At 40.4% G+C, this 19,440-nt stretch overlaps 1 pseudogene across 1 annotated transcript in view; it reads right to left on the reverse strand.

The window, feature by feature from the left end:
* Window positions 1–361: 361 nt before the first annotated feature.
* The window catches only part of LOC149225950 (alpha-xylosidase 1-like), a 51,046-nt pseudogene continuing 31,967 nt past the window's right edge, over window positions 362–19,440 (reverse strand). Inside the window, exons 2-5 of the transcript XR_016247704.1 lie at window positions 5,738–6,405; window positions 2,909–3,139; window positions 1,114–2,789; window positions 362–975 (exon numbers count right to left, since the gene is read on the reverse strand). The product of XR_016247704.1 is annotated as an alpha-xylosidase 1-like (transcript). The remainder of the gene's footprint in view (window positions 976–1,113; window positions 2,790–2,908; window positions 3,140–5,737; window positions 6,406–19,440) is intronic.

The following is a 19,440-nucleotide window of genomic DNA, read 5'->3' on the forward strand; positions in this document are numbered from 1 at the left end:
TTAAAGTTAACGAAGGCGAAAGTTGAAATTAACTGTTTTATCAAGCAGTACCTTAGTGGCAGGAGGAAATTCTTTAAGGCACAAGTTCAAGTGAGTGATGAATAATTAAAACTTAAAACAAAACATTACCTGTTCCTTCTTTTGGAAAAAAAATCTCTCTTATTTTGGAGAAAAAAGTCTCTTAAAAATCTCTTTTATGATTTCACTCTTATAATTAACTCACAACATTTTTTTATGATTTCATTCTTATAATTAATTGACAAAATTTTAGAGTAATTATCGGAGATGTGGTTGTTTGTTCAGTTTAATGTATATCATAATGCCACCATGGGAAAACCTAGATGGTGATTATTCTATATCGTTGATCTTGAGGGCCAGGTTTTTTTATTGGCACAAACCCATATAAATTCATACTTAATATTCAGGGAGTGTCCCATGACTAGTTCGGAACGTTATTCAACATTTAAGGTGGAGAGTCAAAGTTCAAGGAGTCCTCCCCATGTAGTAGGTTACCTGTTAATGCAGAAGTAAACACCACACCACACACAAGTGTGGCATCTTGAGGGCCAGGTTTTTTTATTGGCACAAACCCATATAAATTTATACGTAATATTCAGGGAGTGTCCCATGACTAGTTCGGAACGTTATTCAACATTTAAGGTGGAGAGTCAAAGTTCAAGGAGTCCTCCCCATGTAGTAGGTTACCCTGTTAATGCAGAAGTACACACCACACCTCACACAAGTGTGGCATCTTGAGGGCCATGTTTTTTATTGGCACAAACCCATATAAATTTATACTTAATATTCAGGGAGTGTCCCATGACTAGTTCGGAACGTTATTCAACATTTAAGGTGGAGAGCCAAAGTTCAAGGAGTCCTCCCCATGTAGTAGGTTACCCTGTTAATGCAGAAGTACACACCACACCACACACAAGTGTGGCAATTGATGAAACTCATCCTTGCGTCCAATTTTACCTATAAATTGAAACAAGAATCCCATCAGCTTTATGGATGCATTTTAAGCATTCTGCAGAAAACAATGAGGTATTATAACAACATCTTATGTTTAAATTGCGGTACACAACACACCTACGAGTGAGTATATTTCCTTACCATGTGAACGCAAAGCACTACCCAATCATTTCTCCCATGGTATAACAAGCGCAAAGTTCTTCCCGATTGAAAGAGACAGATTTGAAATCACTAAAACAACATCAACCTCAAGGCTATTATAACGATCCATTTCACGTCTAAAATCAGTTTTGATTCTCTTCCTAGAGAATGATGCTGAAACATCCAGAATCATTTCATCCCTGATTGCCTCCAATTTCATGTATGAATTAGCATAATGAGAACGAACAGCAGTGGTAGTTCCCAAAACTGTAATGTTCTCCAGAAGCCATCCTTCCCCAATTGCATATTCCCCCATTTGGACTTCTGATCTCAGTCTCACTCCTCGCTCTACAATATCTGCATAAAACTCTATATAACTTGACTTGCCATGCTCTATTACCATTTCCAAATCCTCTCCATTGTCCACATATAGGTCCCCATATGCTTCCTTCCTACCACCCAAGGCAACCACCAGACTAAATGGGCTTCTTCTGGCTTCCCTAGTTGTCATACCCATTTCTTGCATCGGCAAAATAGTCCCCTCTAATACATGGACATTGATGGTATCTAGTGGAGCAAGAAGACTAACATATGTGCCACTCTCAACTGTTATTGACTCTGAGACATTGTACAAATTGTACCAAGTTCCCTTTGGAAAATAAGCATCCACAGTACTTGCTCCTTGCTTTAAAACAGGGGAGACCAAGACCGCTTTACCCAATAGAAACTGGGTGCTGATTCCCAGTGTATTAGGATCCTCAGGGAATGTAAAGAACAGAGGCCTTGCAATGGGAGATCCTTTAGTGTGAGCTTCAAATGCCAATGTGTAGATATATGGAAGAAGCCTGTATCTCAGACCTAATGCTTTCCTTGCAGACATTGTGACTGATTTCCACAGGTAAAGCTCTTGGTGCTTCGTTCCCTTTTCTGAGTGATCTCTAGCAAAAGGATAAAAGGAACCTAATTGAATCCACCTATTGCAAAGCTCTTCGGTTGTGTCTTTTGAAAATCCACAAATATCAGCACCTACCATTGGGACTCCAAACAATCCAAAACTCAGCATTGTAGGTATGGAGTACCAGAGATCATCCCATGTTGCAGCATTGTCTCCTGTCCAATGTGCAGCATGGGCCCCTGATCCAATAAAGGTAGAACGAGTTAGTATGAATGGCCTCTTCTTTAGTACTGATTTCAATGTTGTGCTTGTCATAATAGCCTCTGATAACCCATATAGATTATGAGCATTGTACTCCAAGATATCATTATAGTGAACTGCACTAGCAGCCATGGTTTTGTTACCCAGTGGTCTGTCTGTTCCAGAAGCATTGATTTTGTAAGGGGGATCATCCCATCTGGTGGTGTTCGCATTGCTACAAACTAAGCAACAATCTGTCTGTGCATATTTCCGTGGGCAATCCCCTTCCTTTGGCAAGGAACATGTGATCCCACTACAGAAGTTGGAAACTTCATTCATATCAAGCCAAAGACCATCAAATGCAATTGTCTCATGAAACTCAAAGATTTCTTTTGTCCAAAATGACTGTGTATTGGGATTGAGAAAATCTGGAAAGGGCCTGGCCACACTTGTGCCAAATATGGCACACCTTCTCGTTTAACAAAAATGTCATCTTGTATCCCTCTCTGAAAAGTCTTGTATGTTTCATTTAAGCTTATTCCTGCACAATTAAGCGAATGATTTGTATGTTCAGAATATACTAACAAGGCTCAGTTCAGTTCTTATTTCTTTCTCTGTTCTTTTTCTCCAATTCTAGGACAATAACAAACTGAATCCTACCTGGATCAATAATCAGAACATATTTCTGCCCGTTAGCATGGATTCGTTCAACAAACTTTTGCATTTCCATCTCAGGGAAATTCAGAGGATCTAGAGTAAAATCCTTGTAGTCATCCATATAATCAATGTCTGTCCAAATCGTTTCTAGAGGAATTTTTGCTGCTGCATATCCATCTACAACTGATTCAACAACCGAAATATTTTCATATCCATACCTGCATTGGTGAAAGCCTGTGCAATCCAATCCAATTATATAAATTAACAAGACTGCAAATACAAAATCATATCCTGACTAAGTATATTAAAACTACTTCAGAAAATCACGGAAAGAGCTGAAAGGATGTGGTTACGCGAGTAAATGGATGGCAATGTGATCACATGTTCAGAGTAACTGCTGCCAAGATAGTATTAAACTGAACTTTGTCACTGATCATCCCATAAATCAGTGATAAAAATGAAAGGGTTTGAATATTTTTCTTTTTCAAGAACTTGATTTACATGTTCAGAGTAACTGCTGCCAAGACAGTATTAAACTGAACTTTGTCACTGATCATCCTGTAAATCAGTGATAAAAAATGAAAGGGTTTGAATATTTTTCTTTTTCAAGAACTTGACTTTATAGGTTAAAAGACTTCCCTTCTACTATAATTTATAACAACGCATAGCATTTCTTGCAATTAAAAAGTTAAAAATGAACATTGCATCATTGCATCATTCAATCATCCCAAGTTTATTCCTGTTAACCATTTCTTACCAGCTAACAAATTCATATACATTTTTACCATATGTTTTTGGTGTCTGCTGAGTCCTAAGCATATGTGAGAACTCGTATATCCTCCTCAAAGCACAGTAGGTTGGAGCTCTGAAAATTCATGAATTTTAATACACTAATATCAGGAGAAACGTTTACACTTCTTCCCCATCTGTTGGCTGAAGCAACAATTGTGTGGCCCCCTTTCACATAGGCCACATTTAAGCAGCCTTATGTGTTCGAACTTCGTCCTCTCAAGTCTTTGGAGGATTTTTGCTATACTCCATGCCTTTTTTCCTCAAATCTTTGTTAATATAAAAACAATTATATCTATGTGAGCAGATTCAGTAACTTTCTAGGGGTTAGAATTTCTTCCTAGCAGCCTTTTTACAGTCTGGCAATACAAATCATCCAAAGGAGGGTCTAATCATAAGTGAAGTCTCCACCTAATATACATAGAGCAGAATTTTCTTGCATCAAAAACGATAGAAACACACAAATATATTCCTTCAAATGTGAGCTTGTTCCTTTTGCAGCTTTCCATTGTCTGTAAAAATGTGAAGTGACAGTTTGGTAAGGATTCTATCCAATCAATCAATTATCATGGGCACTGTGGACTTTATTCTACTATGTAGTCAGAAAATAAATTAAATTTGATTTTGAGTTTGTGACAACCATGGTTCAAATGCTTGTCCCCACTTATTAGGTGCCCATGTTCTAGAATGGCCTAGAGAATAGGCATTGGTCACCTTTCTACCTCTTTAAGAAAGGAATCTCATTGACCAGGGGAATACCTTTAATTACTTGGGAGTTAACCTGTAAAACTAGATTTTGTTTCTTTGGCTTTGCAAAAGGAGAAAAGGCTACCAAATCTCAAAGAAACTGTTAGTCGTTCCAATTGCTATTTAAATAGATGGTCCTGATAAACAGAGTGGCCTTAAATTCAGGATTATTTTCATAGCTTCTCACAATTGAAGCTAGTGGGGCAGCTGCCTCTATCTTCCGGTTACAAAATTTGAGGGGGAAATTCCAAGTGTCTACTTGTGGGAGTTACTTGCCTGATTAGTGACAAAATTTAGATCTTGTATATCTGAAAACCTAATTTGATCCCTCTTGCTATTAGACTAGAATAGTTGTAACTTAGAAGCATACTGGCACCATCCTAGGAAAAGAAATCATAGTACCGTAGGATTGAATGCCTCCACTTGCACATCCAACAGTCAGACTGCCGAGGTGAAAAGCTCCACTACTGATTGTGAAAAACGTTCATGCCCGATGGGATGCCAAAAACATTGGAATTCTTCTAACAAATCAAATCCTATATACTTACAAACTTCCTCTCATCAAGGGACAGAGTAAGTTTCCAGAGGTCTTCAAACTTTACTTTATGCTGCTATGATTGATCTGAGTGAAGGAATGCAGGTGATCCCAAAATCATGGCAATTACAATGTCGCTCAGGTAAGAACTTTTCCTTGTAGACAGAGGCAGGACCTGACCTGATCTCAGAATCAGGAACTTACATGTCCCTGTCCTGAAGCCTACTCTGTCCCTATGATGAGGGGACGCTTGTGAAGTGGGTCAACAGGATTGTATGTTATAATGTAATAGATAAAAACTACTGATACAACAAGAACATTCCATAGTGTGATCGGATGTTGACATTAGGACACACATAATACATCAATTGCTGCTTCTACTAGTTAAAACGTCAAAGATAATGAGCTACTTTGCCTGCGAAAAAACAAGATAGAAAATCTGTTTTAACAGAATCCAGAAAAGGAGGATTGAAACGATGAGGATTTTGACTGTGGGCTTTGACCATTTGCCCCCGGAGAGCTGTGTTAGATCCTTTTCAAAGGGGTGATTTGGAGAGTGCCCCGGTCCTCCCAAGAATGTGGGTGCCTAAAAAGCATGGAGTTAACCTTGTGCCCTGACCGTTGCTAGCACAAAATTAAAATTAAAATCCCAGAAAACACCGTAAGTATGGAATAGGACTACTAATTTCCTTTTTCAGAAATAAAGAAGCAATAAACTCATAGAAATCTACAAAATTCACAAGAGAAGTATGAGCAAATACCAAAAGACCAGTATGGCATTGGAGCAGGACGACCAATGAGTTGTGTGTACTGTTGAACAACAGCAAGCGGAGAAGGACCTGAGAAAAAATAAAAATCCAAGACTCCCCCAATTGCTCTATATGTCAAGTAGGATCCCCCATACTGAACATCCATGCCATTGCTATTCAGCAGGAGAACCCCATGAGCAACACCACCCTCTCTCACATCCATATAAAATGGATGAGACCCATATAGATCCACATACAGATTCACACTGCCAATGTCTAAATTCCAGAGTGTATAGCTCTCATTCCTGTTGAGACGAAATCCAGGCCTGGTGCTCTCTCCTAATCCATACAGAGAAGCAGAAAATGGAAGGGCAGTAGAGATCTCCAAGTATTGGTCTTTAAACACCATATTTCCAAATAAATCACCATTGTTATACATCGCAGTTGAATTAAAGAGAGTTTCTCCACTTGAACGCCTTGTGATTGCAAAGCCGAACGGATTGTTAGAGTAAGTAAACAGCAATTCATGAAGATGGTCATTAGAATCCTCTTCATCTTTATCAGTATCAGTGCTGTTAGAATACACCCCATTATATCTCGGCAGAATATCTCTTGGAACTTCCCATCGCTGCTTCTCACTATCAGTAATATAAACTCTCAGCTGATCATTGGATTCGTACCTGAAAACCAGCCATATTCAATCCAGTTAAGCCCTCTTTCTAAGTTCACGAACTAACACAGATTCATGTAAGTCTAATGCTCTATGCACCTTAAGATTGCCAAGCTTCAGGTTGTATATTTCCAATCTGATATTTGACAAGTGGCTCATTTATTTATGTGAATTCTAAATAGGTATCCAAACTTCAGACCGTATATAAAATTCCAGTATTTGACCAGTGGCCCATTTGCTACTGTGAATTCTAAATAAGTATCCAAGCTTCAGGTTGTATATTTGAATTCTAATAGTTGACTAGCAGCCCATCTTTTCATGTGAACTCTAAATATGTATGCTTATGCTTTGGCAACCTCATGTCTATAGCCTATATCCATATCAGGTTGCATATTTGAATTCTAATATTTGACAATTGGCCCATCTTTTTATGGGATTCTAAATAGCTATCCTTGAGCTTGGTAAACTCATGTCTATATCTTATATCCATCTCAAGCAAAAGGTTTAGATGGGTCTGTGCTGCTGTCCATATCTAATGCATCATGCACTTAGAAGTTAATACACGTATTTTTTTATCAGCAATTGAATTTCAAACATGGTTTAAAAAAGTTCTTGATAAGTGAAGTGAAGCCACGTAGGAACTCACTGACGCTCTGCTGCACTACGGTAATTTAAAAAATATGGAATGTAGCAGTTAAACAAGTACAAAGCAACACAATAAAAGGATTATACAAGCAGAAAGAATATCATCTCAAGGGAACAATGAAATCTGAGAGAACTAGATGGGACAGGAAAAGAAGAGAATGCAGTCAATAGGATGCAACACGTGCTATATGCAGTCTGCTGTCACAGAGGATATAGGCCAGATAAGGGATATGAACAGAACTTGTAACTTTTGCTGCCAACACTATGGCGAAGGACGATTGCACTCCTGTATTATACTCTGCCCAGTTTTCTTCTATCAAGCAAAATATATCTGGCGTTTTTTTATAGTTTTTCCAAGTTCAAATCTTCCTAATTCCAACTGTTTCTGTATGATGATTTTGTTGCTTTCAACTGTATTTTATCTTGTTATTGCAGAAATTGTGTTTTCTTTGCTGAAAATAGTATGCATAGTTGAAATTTGTAAATTCATAGAAAAAAATTATAGATCAATGGTATCAAAGCATTTTGATCCTGGAAATGCTTTCAAATTCGTTCTTATATCGTGAAGCAGGTTATGCCTGGAGTTCAAAGATAAAGAGGCTAGAGTCAACATTGAGCAAAAAGCCAAAACCAAAGTCGGAGCCCGAGCAAGAGCCAAAACAAATCTTGATGAGTAAAGCAATATATATGGCGCTTAGACCAATGTTAAATTTATTGTTATCGGGAATTTATGGCCAATGGTCTGAAATATAAATTATGGGCAAGATCGGGGAAAATTTGCGAATTATCGGGACACTTAAGAAAATATTAAAATAATAATTTTCAATTTTTTTAACTTTTAAAGAAATGTTAATATCAAACAAACACGTTACACATTATGACATAAATATGAAGATAAAATTGTAATTAAAGATATATAAGATGCCAGTGAATTGGGTTTTTTTGGGTGGTTTGGGGAATGAGTATCATCCTCTCTACCTAGGTTCAATTCTCACAAGTGACATGTTGAGCTCATATCTTCAAGCATTGTTGTCGTACGGCCTTGAGCCCTATGGAATATCTTATCTTTGCCTACGCGTTGGAGGGTGGGGTATTTTGTTAAAAAAAAAAAGATGTATAAGATGTCAAGTGGTACATCAAACAGTGATATTAAAATATGATATTTATCTTGAACCATAAGTCTTGACAAGATAATACAAAATCACATTAAAACAAAAACAAATGTATCTCATGAGATTATGGTCATGAGGTATCTACATACTACAAGGCTAATCATGATGCACTAAGATATCAATGACTCCCTCTACCCCTTTTATGGCCAAAAGTCAACATTGGTGCTTTTCCTCTAGAAGCGGTAGGTGGATGTGTTGAGGATGAGCTTGAAGTAGAAGGCACAATTCTTGGGGAATGAAAGTTGAAGTGGAATGTCTTATGAGCTTGAGGTAGAAGGTGCAATTCTTGGGGATAAGGTGAAAGTTGAAGTGGAATGTCTTCCTCCTTTTCCCCTAGTTGCCTATCTCTATGGAGGTGGTAGCATTGGTTGGCATATTCTCAATGTCCTCTTCCTGCTCCAAATGTGTCTCTCTGAAAGTGGAACATCCTATGATACCTCCTCATCAACATCATGCTCCAACTACTTGGGTACCTTTTCCATGGAAAGCCTCTCTGTCTCCACCCTCCACAAACCCATGGTGTCAAGTGCATCCAATGAAATGGCATCAGTGTCAAGTACTTTGTCTATCTACCTCATCCACAACCTAAGATTGTAATAGCCATAGACCATGTCATTGAGGTGGTGGACATCTAAACTACATGAGGGCCATTTTGTAATCAAAGGATGGGCATAAATTAAAATTAATGAAATTATAAAAAAAAAAAAAAAATAATAATTTAAACATTTCTAACCTGTTGTGCTTTTTGGAGTGTATTTTTTCAAAGGCACTCCAGTTGCGCTTACCCCTTGAAGAGTTGTAAATTTGACTTAGCACCCAAATGGCAAGTTTTTGCAACTATGGGGTTCTTTTACCATAGTTTCCCCACCAAACATCTACAACAAATAAACGGAAAGGAAAAACAACGAATTATATTTCCATTAACAAATAGATAGAAAGGAAAGATTGAAATTTTAAAGTTTGAAATAAATTGTGTGTAGCTTACCTATCACCCCAATGGTCCTACTTGGACAACCATATCATACCCAAATGTCCTAGCACTTATATATGTCAATTTGTATGGAGATATCCAAGCTTTCAGCAGGGGTCAACACCATCCTCTAAACATGTTGGAGAAATCCATCCATAACCTCAGCATCAAACCTAAATCGACATGGATAAGAGTACGCAGGGTTGAGGCAGAGCCTTGCTACGTGAATTGGATGATGAAAGTATTGTTTCACCACTCATCAATCACACTCCATATCTTGGCTCATCTAGTGAATCCCTCTTCCTCCTTGTCCTAATAGTACCGATAGATAGCTTCCTTGGCCTATCCATGGCCTCATACAAGTAGCCCATTACAGGCTTCTCACTATCAACCAAGTGAAGAACCTTTATAACAGGTTCACCAATAGCACACAACTCCTACACTTCCATCCAAAAACTCGGATTGTGTCTCATAAGTTTGGTTATGGCTTGTCCATCCAATTTAGTGCGATAAACATTCCACTCATCTGAAAGAAACAATCTTTACAATTCCAACATAGAAATGTGGTGAGACTAAAGAGAAACGAAACTAGTGGAAAAATAGATGATGGCAGGATGGACCAACTTCTTATTTCCTATGAACCATCTCATGAGCATAAGAACATATGTATGATTATATATGTGTGTGGGAGGGGGGGTAACACTCCAAGCCAACTCAACAGTTTCCTTAATTCAAGGATTTTTTCCCATGTCGTTTCTCATCAAACCAATTCAATGACTAGCATAATGAGTCCAATATAAGGTTCAATACCTATCTATGAGCAACTTCCCAACAGCAATACAATTCGTAGCATTGTTTGTAATGACTTGGAAAACATATCACAAACCTATCTCCTCAATGAAGCTATCCAACAAGTCATATGGTAATTGTGCATCTTTAACATATGCAGATGGATCAACAAACTTGGTAAACTTTGTCCCTGTCACCCACCAAAATGTGGGTAACCCCATGGGAGAACAATTTTCTCCTTCTTTGGACAGCTAGCTAGTTAGCAACCCTACATTGCTCAGTACATGACATTGTGCTAGGATTCTCCACCATTTGCAACGATCAAACACTTCTCAACCATCTGGCATTCCTCTTGAAGGAAGGTGGATCATCCTTTGATAGGTACTTTAACCATCTTGTAATCATGTTCTTTGACTTAATGTTTCATGCATTATAATATGAATAAAGTGGTGATCTGGATGATTGACAGATCTTGACTGTAAACTTGTTCTTTCACTTCACTATGGGGATTAGTTTTTAGCCCTAGTCCAGTGGGACCTCCTCTGAGGCATTAGGGTTATAGGAAGGGCACTACTTGGAAAACTTTGATTGAAGTAGCATGTCAATGATATTCCATACCGCTTTCCATCATTCCCTAAATCTCATCTCCATTCTCCAGGCACGTGATCATTGGTTCATTGGGATTGGCACTCTTTTATCCTCATCCTTGAGTATAGGCCGAAATATTTTACCTAGAGGTTGATGTAGCTAAAATGATGTTAAAAGCAACAAATGGCCACAATGAAAGAAAAATAAAGTTAAAATGAAAAAGATGCCCAAGACAATAATTAGTACATGGGAAAAAGCCTAGCATGAGCTCTACCCCCCTCATTAACCGTCACCCAATTCCTTGAGCACTTGATGCTCTGTCACATAATAAAGGAACTCTTACATGTCCCAACCTTGTTGAGCGATAAGTTGTCTCACCATTGGAGGGTAAATAAAGGCTAAACCATTAAAAGAAATATTGGGCTCCTAAGCTTTACTCACAGTCAAAGCATTATCAAAAAGAAGTAAAAGGCGCACCAAAGGGGTGAAAAAAGTAGGTTGAGGAAAGGGGCAACTCATGCCTCCACAATTTTTTTCTCCTTACATCTATACACTGAAGATGTTGGACCCCCATCAGCTAGTTCTGTGGTCGTGTCACCTTGCCCTAGAGTCCTTCCCCTCCATTGCTACCATTATCACAAGCACCTATTGATTGAATAGTTGACCTAGGATTTGTCACTTCCCCTTAAGGGCTAGAACAACCTAATACAATTGACCATCTAACCATCCCTAACACAAGTAGGGAACACTTTTACAGGAATTGGTCTAGTTAGATATTTGAAGGTGATCTCAAGTTGAAGTGTAATTATGTCCCTAATATTAAGTATGGTCCACTATAATGCATCTATGATCATTGTAATTTTTCCCTAATGATTGGTGATTTTCACTTGATCTTGAGATGTTTTTTCCAAGTGTTTCTTCACACAATAGCAAAGGCACTTGAGGGCACCTTACATCACTCCACTGCCCAGGTCGTTTTGCATCTTTCAAAGAGCAATGATGAGCTTGCAAATGCAGTGTTGCCACTCTAGAGCAAAGTGTTGGGTACTTTAATGATTCCACAAGATGATTGACACCCCAAAGCACCCTCATATGCTGAAACATTGGGATCCTCTTGCTTGTTGTTGGATTTACTTTATGTTGTACCCAATAGACCCAGGATGCCCCTGGGCTAGCCTTGACACTGTTTAATGGGCATTGCTTGTTCCAAAGTCCAGATCACAATGGTCATCCCCAGGATGACAAAGGAGGACTTGTACTCAGTCTTCCAACCCCGACATTAGAAAAAGAAGGTGCCATGTCACCCATCTACAACTTGGGAGGGTAATGTAGGGCACCTGGAGCATAATTTTGGGACATGGAGGCACTTCTTGAGGCTTCTCCTTATGATTTATAGTTGATTATGGTGGTGGAGCATCTCCTTAGCCAATTCCACACTTTATTGTGGCATTTATTACTAAAAATGGAGATGAGGTCATCCTTGTAGAGGAAATTGACCCAGGCGTATGGGCATTTATGGCATTATTTTATTGGTTTGAGCTATGAGGTTGGCTTTTAACCTCTTGTCTTGTCAAACACTCAAGAATAAGCTTGTATTAGGGCTTGTAAGCTTAATTATATTGTAAAAGTAAAGAGATAGACCTCATATAAGTGGAGGATCTCTTCACTTCATTTTAGCATCATCACACATGTGAATTCAACCTCCTTAGAGAGAGTGTGAATTGCCTTTGTCTAACTCACTACTTGGTACAATGTGATTTTTATGGAGAATATTTATATTGGAGATTGAATTTTGCATTGGAGACACCTTTTTGGGATTGAAAGAAGGGTTTCTTGGTGGAATTTGTAAGTTTATTGCTGATTTTTCTATATTTTGCATGTGAATGAATTTATGCTAGGGTTTCTAAAATGTTCCATGTCTAAATGCATATTGTTTATTGGAAATCTTGGTGAAATTTTGCATGTCAAAGTTATTCTTCCTCGAAACGGATAAAAGAACTCTTGGGGTGCATCTTCTATACTTAATTTCTCCCCTCACAAAAAAGGTAGCTAGGGTTTTACAAAAGAAAAATATCCCCCCCCCCCCCCCTCCTTATTCCAATCAAATTTTCATCTTCCTTTAAAATTTGCCCTAAAACTCCATTCGCCCTTGTAGGATTAGGCACTGGCCAAGGTTGTGTCAATCAAAATCCATCAAAACTTGAATACTTTCCTTTTCTTTACCTCTCCTAGGCTTTGTAAGGCAAGTTCCTAAGGTTTCCTAGGGCCAAATTGTCATAAAGTTGAGTTTCAATGGATCGTTTGTGGACGAAAGTCCAAGGTTTAGCCTCTTGAACACTCCAATCGCAAAATCTAGCACAATGGTTAAATTTCCCTATTTAGGGTTGGTGTCATATTTTCTTAGCTCCTTTGTGCCATTAGAACCCTAGTCCCTAGTGAAGCTTCAACTTGAATCCCATCTTAGGGTTCCTCTAGACCTTTGTCACTGAGGGAATCCTTTCTTTGACTGCTACATGTCCAGATATTCCTTATCATTGCCTATCAATTAACCCTAACTTGTAGTAGTCCTTAGTTAGTCTAGGGTTAGAATACTTGCTCCTTCATAAAGAAAATTCGAGCCTATTTTGGCTTTAAAGTATCTTTCCCTAGGTCATTTATATCACCTTGAGCCTCCTAACCGAAATTCCCATATAGGTGAATACAAGGAAGCCTCCCTTATGGTGAAATTCCATTAAACAACAGGGGGAAGGTTGTTGAGGTGACAAGAGCAACCCTTCCTCATTGTTTCCATAGGGTATGGACCTTGCCTGGTGAGTCCCCTCACAAGGCCTGCTAGATTTTGAGGCAACATTCCCCTTACAACAACTAACCAAGAAATTGAAAATGGACCTGCCCTTCCCATATGTCCAAACATCCAACATAAGAATGCATCTTGTGCTCTCCCGTGTTTCCAAAAGCTAACCCAATCTCTTTGTGCAATCAACCTTTTCCCCTTGAAGGAGAGGCCCTCTCAAGTCATTATAGGAAGGGTCCTAGTACCCCGGACCAAAAATAGTAGTGGCTTCAAAGATGGAATGATAGAATGGGTTGTTCTTGGTAATGTTGATCATTCCACAAAAAACATTTTGCCACAATCTTGTCAGCCTCCTACTTCTCTTTTGTTTTCACTTTCAACCAAATAGAAGGTTGTCCCCTAAGCATTGACCTCAACACAAAGAAAGGTGAGCACACTCAGAGGTTGGGTATTGTGGAACATCATATGGTAGACCACACTCCCACATTGGGTCCAAAGATTTTAGCAATTTGAAAGGTGTAAAAGCATTGATTAAATTTGTAAACTTATCGGAAAAAACAAATGGGGGTGTTAGCTCTGAGGCCCAGTGCTACTAGTTTGAAGACTAAAGGAAGAAGATGGTTTGCTTTGCTATCCTGGAAAGGGCCCCACACGGGCCATCACCCCACTCTCCCCACTCTTCCATTTACATTTTGTCCCGCTCATATCTTAACCCGACCCTCACTTCATAGCAAAACCCTCTTCCGCCTCAACCTTAACTAAATTAACCCAAAAACCCCCAAAAAACCTTACCTTTTTGTCCATACGCACCCTCTGCACATTTCTCGAGGACATGTTGTACCTCCATGTCCCTCCGCCGTTGATCTCTCCCACCGATCTGATGGCCCACGTCTCACCCGATCAACAAAACATGCTCGATCAGTCTCCGCCGTTAGATCACTCTCGCTAGATCTGACGGCTGTCGCTCATATCGCGTGGGCAACTAGCGAGAGGAGTACCCGCCCGATAAAGGCGGTTTCTCTCTCTCCTCCTCTGCTACGTGGCATGCAATGAGTGGCATCGGGCGGACTCCACCCTTTACTGCTTACCGCCAGATGAGCGCCCGATAAAAACCATAACCACCCAAACCAAACCGCCCCCCGGGCGCTATCGTTCGGGCACCTCCCCCGCCCGATAGTCGTCCGATCTGCCCAACCGAGATCCAACGACTCGGACTTAACCCACTCCCGCCATGGCTACAAGCCTCATGCAATCAATCTCCTCCGTCCATTCCTTCCAATCCAGCAGCCCTCGTTCGTCACTGCCCCCGCTTGTCCTTCATCACCCTGCCATTACTCTGTTCGTCCGATGTAATTCATCCAACAACTACCCGCCTGTTCTCCGCCATCCTGCCATTACCCTGTTCTTCCTAATTAGTACGTCCAACCGCCCATGCACCGCCCATGCACCTCATACTCTACTCCTTGTCAGTTACTAAAGGAGGAAGGTGGTTGACTCTGTCAGTATCGTGACAGTCAGGCCACTGAATTGAATTAACTAAAAGTATGGCCGAAAGAGGAAGGACGCAGCGCGATGCAGTCAAACAGAATTAAATAGTCATGGGGCCTCACTGGCGCAATCAAGCCAGCCACCTAACAGGGCAGCGTTGTACCAGAATTAATTACCGTTTTCGTGATGGAAGGAGAATTGTGTCCTTGTACGCAATCAGGCAGTTAAAGACAGTAGGAATAGATTAAGACACCTCAAGCCCTAAAAAGCTTGAGAGCATTGTAAAGAGCTATAAATAGCTGAAAGTAAGATGTAATCAAGGTTCAACTTCTGGAGACTATAGAGACTCTGCTACTCAAGCTTCTCATCTTCATTCATCAGTAATACAAGCTTCTTTTGTTGTCATATGTTCAATATCCCAATTTCTCTTCTGTTCCAAGCTTGCACTTGAACAGGCCGTTCAGATTTCTTTTGTGTCCAATGCCAAATAATTGTCATCTTATCTCTGCGTTGATGTATTAGATTTGCAAGTTTTTTTACTTTCTGTAGTTGGCCATCATATGATTTATGTATGTATCTGCTGGTATGGTTAGTATTGTCCATTTATTCACCTAATCTACAAACTATTGAGCATTGGTGGTCTAAAGCCTTGTGGGCTGAGGGTGTTCATGCATGTCTTGAGTAATAACATAGTCAAAGTGGTTATCTGGCTTGATCCAAACCATTATTTATTCCAATAGTTCAGAAAACAATATTGAAGATTATATGTTACCAGGCATCTCCGAGCTACAACCTAGGAGAGTTTCCTGGAGTGATAACATAATTGGCGTCGTTGCCGGGGAGAGAAGATTGAAGCTCAACTTCCCTAGGAGACAACACACATCCAACTTTGATGATAGACAAAGTCTGGACACTATTCTAGTTGTAATCATCTATCTGGCGACTCTACTGGAGGACGAACCTCTTGGTGACTCCACTCCATAATTCTGGCTCAGTTTGGAAGGCATACTCGGAGAAATCCTCAGAAGTCACAAGTTGACCCAGTACCTGACCCTGAAAAGATCATCAAAGAAAGAAAGGCTTTCCAGAAGGGAGCATCAGGTTCAGGTAAACCTAAACAATATTCTATACATCTTCAAGAAAATCCTGCAATAGAAAAAACTCGTGTTGAGAATACAGTATCTAGTACTAGCAGTGAAGGAAAAATCTTAGAGATACATAAAGCTCTTGATTCTTTAGGTCCTCCTTTGGTTGTGAGCCCAAAGGGAACCTCACCTCCTATCCATCATTCCCCTTTAATCTTATCAGTCACTCCTCAACCCTCTGTCATTCAGACTTCCAGTACTCTTCTAGCCACCACAGTTATGGCAGGCCCACAAGCACCCACCAAAATGGAGAGAATTATAGCTGCTAGGTATGGACCTCTAGTACTGCTCGTTCCTTTGAATGCTATGCCTATTGGAGAATATCAGAAATACATGCCTAAGTTTACTGGGACAGAAGGGGTTACAGCTGAAGAACATCTTGAATCATTCTATAGCTATGCTGATAATCTAGACATTAGTGAAGATGATGTATGGATGAGAGTATTTGTCCAAAGCCTAGATGGAGAGGCTAGAAAATGGTTCAAAGAATTGACCCCAAGGTCTATAACAGATATTGAAGCATTAGATGATGTATTCTTAAAGCATTGGGGGGATAAGAAAGATCTTCTCTACTACCATATTGAGTTTGGGAACCTGAAAAGGGAAAATGGTGAGTCACTGTCTGATTTCAATAAAAGGTTTAACTGCATGTACAACAAGATACCAGCTGAAGTGAAACCCACCCCTACCTCTACTAAACTCACATATGCCAATGCTTTTGATTCTGACTTCTGTTTACTATTGAGAGAGAGAAGATGTGCTACTTTGGCTGAGATGTAGGATGTAGCCTTGGAGGTAGAATCTAACATCATGGCTGCAAAGAAACTTAAGGGACACGCTGATCGAAGGAGACAGAGGGGTCAATCTTCATCATCTTCAGATCCCAAGTTAGATAAGATGACCAAGATAATAGAGTCACTAGACTCTGAAGTTTCTAAGCTAAAGATGGAACAGCACTCCGGGAAAGGAAGAGCTCCTAATGCCTTCGCTTTTAGAAATCCGAACCCATACAGAAGAACAAATGAGCAGTTGCAAGTTCCTCAGAGAAACAAAGATGCAAATGAAGACCAAAGGATGAAAACCCCCTTGCAGAATGTAGTTATGGATGAAGATCAGTACGAAGAAGACGATGAGATCCATTGTCTAGAAGACAAGGGCAGTGCCTCTTTTTTGACCCTAGCTGCATATGAAGAGTCACTATCTGAGGACCAAAACAGCAAAGAGTGGGATGGTGGGGCTGTTCTGCAAACTGATGACCAACACAGATACAATCTAAGGTCCAAGGTGAATACTACCCAGCAAGCCCCTGTCAGAGGGCTACCGTCCCTACAATGCAACAAACTAACAAGCAAAAATGACCAGCAGCTGATCCCATCATTCTCAAAGCTCCAGCTCAAGAGGTAAGAGGTCCTGACAAGTTCCCTTCTCCCTTCAATTTTGAATCAGAAATCCAAAAGCTGAAAATATCTATACCTCTGATGGAACTGGTGAAGAATGAATCTTTTAAGAAGCCCATCCTTGAGGCCCTTGAGCTTAAATGCACACAAGCATCCCATGACTATGTGAATTTGCAAGATGACAAACCAGCGGTTGTCCTCAGCCCAATGATTGAACATGCCGCTGACAATTCCTCATCATTCTATGTCTCCTTGACCATTCATGACAAAATCCTTCACAATTGTCTGCTGGACACAGGTGCCAGCGATAATTTAATGCCCAAGACTGTCATGGAAGAGTTGGGCCTAGACATAACTAGGTCGTATCATGACTTGTTTTCTTTTGATTCTAGAAAGGTGAAATGTTTGAGGTTAATCAAAGATCTAGCCATCACCTTGTCCCAACTGCCCATGAAGAGCATGATGATGGATATTGTGGTAGCAGATGTCCCCCCAAGTTTGGCATGTTACTTTCCAGAGGATGGATTAAGAGATTAGGTGGGACATCTGCTATGCCACCCTCCCAGTCTTTGGAGGTGAAAGTAGGAGATTATATAGAGAGGCTCAGTTGGCTTATTGTTGGCATTATGTTTCTGGTATGGCTATATGTTACAGATGTTGTACTTGATGGCAACTCCCGTGGCAAGGCTCTCAATTTGTTGAAAATTAAGAAGGACGCAGGAAAGCAGTTCAGAAGGTGCGTACCCGCAGGTACACCATGCAGGGACTGCGTCCAGATACGCAGGGCAGCCGTTCAGGAGGTGCGTCCCCCCAGTGCACACATTTCAAGGCAGAGAAAAGCACACATGAGGTTCTTATGTTTTACTCTTGGTATTTAGCCGACGGTATTGGGTTATTATGGTGTCGGCTCGTGGTATTGATCCATGTTTTAAGGAAGAGCTTTCCTATATAAAGCAAAGGAGATCATTTGGCTTGAGCATGTTTTGGGTTGAATATCTTATGAGGGCTAGATCTGGTCTAGATCTAAACAAGGCGAATCTACTGATGGACCAAGATCTCTTCGGCGCATGTTCAGATCTGTAGATCTGACTGTCTGGGTTACTTCTGAAGTCTTGAAATCATCTATGCCCGGAGGTACGCAGGTGCAGTAAGGGTTCAGGTGCGTCGGTACGCAGGCGCAGAAGGGTTCAGGTGCGCCGGGACGCAGGCGCAGAAGGGTTCAGGTGCGTCCAGGACGCAGTGCAGTAACAGGAGATCTGCGTGGGGACGCAGAGCGACTAAGGTTCAGGTGCGTCCCTGGAGCAAAAGGACGTGGCGCGATAGCATTTCTGGGTGCGTCCCTGCAGCAAAGTACGCGGCGCGATAGTGTTTCTGGGTGCGTCCCTGCAGCAACAGGACGCAGTGCAGTTCAAGGAACAGTGCGTGGGCACGCAGTGCAGCAGAAGGATACCTGCGGGTGTACGCAGGAAAGCAGAAGGTGAATTGCGTCGCGACGCAGGCCACAGAAGGGAAAACTGCGTCTCTGTCTTAAGATGTTCTGTTGATAAGGTGTTCTGGGTTAGTTCTGTTATTGCTGATCTGATAACTGTAGTGGACTGTAACTGTTATATTCTTGATGATCATTTGATGCTTTATGAAAAGAAGTAGGGGGTTGTAGCTCCCTTCCAGGAGAGACTGGAAAACGAGAGAGAGTTGTAGCTCTCTGCAGGTTGCAGCCTGCGTACTGGTAAAGGACTGCACCAGTACAAAACCATTGTAAAAGGAGTTTCTAATTTGAAAGAAGATAGAGACATATTGCAGCAGGTGGTTTTCACCCACATTGGGTTTCCACCTTACATCTTGTGTTCTTTGGTGTGACTATCAGTTTTCTTTTGTTCATGCTCATTATTTTATGGTACTGACATGCAAAAATAATTCAAAGAACAAATAAAGAAGATTTATTAAAAGAATTATATAATATTGATTCACCCCCCCTCTCAGTATTATTTCCAACAATTGGTATCAGAGCAGGTCCTTCAGAGAAGCTTGATCGCTTGAAGGTAGATCGTTCATCATGA

This window comes from Pinus tabuliformis, chromosome J, assembly GCF_031772625.1.
Source record: "Pinus tabuliformis cultivar Carrire ecotype Pingquan chromosome J, CPIR1, whole genome shotgun sequence".
Lineage (NCBI taxonomy): Eukaryota > Viridiplantae > Streptophyta > Pinopsida > Pinales > Pinaceae > Pinus > Pinus tabuliformis.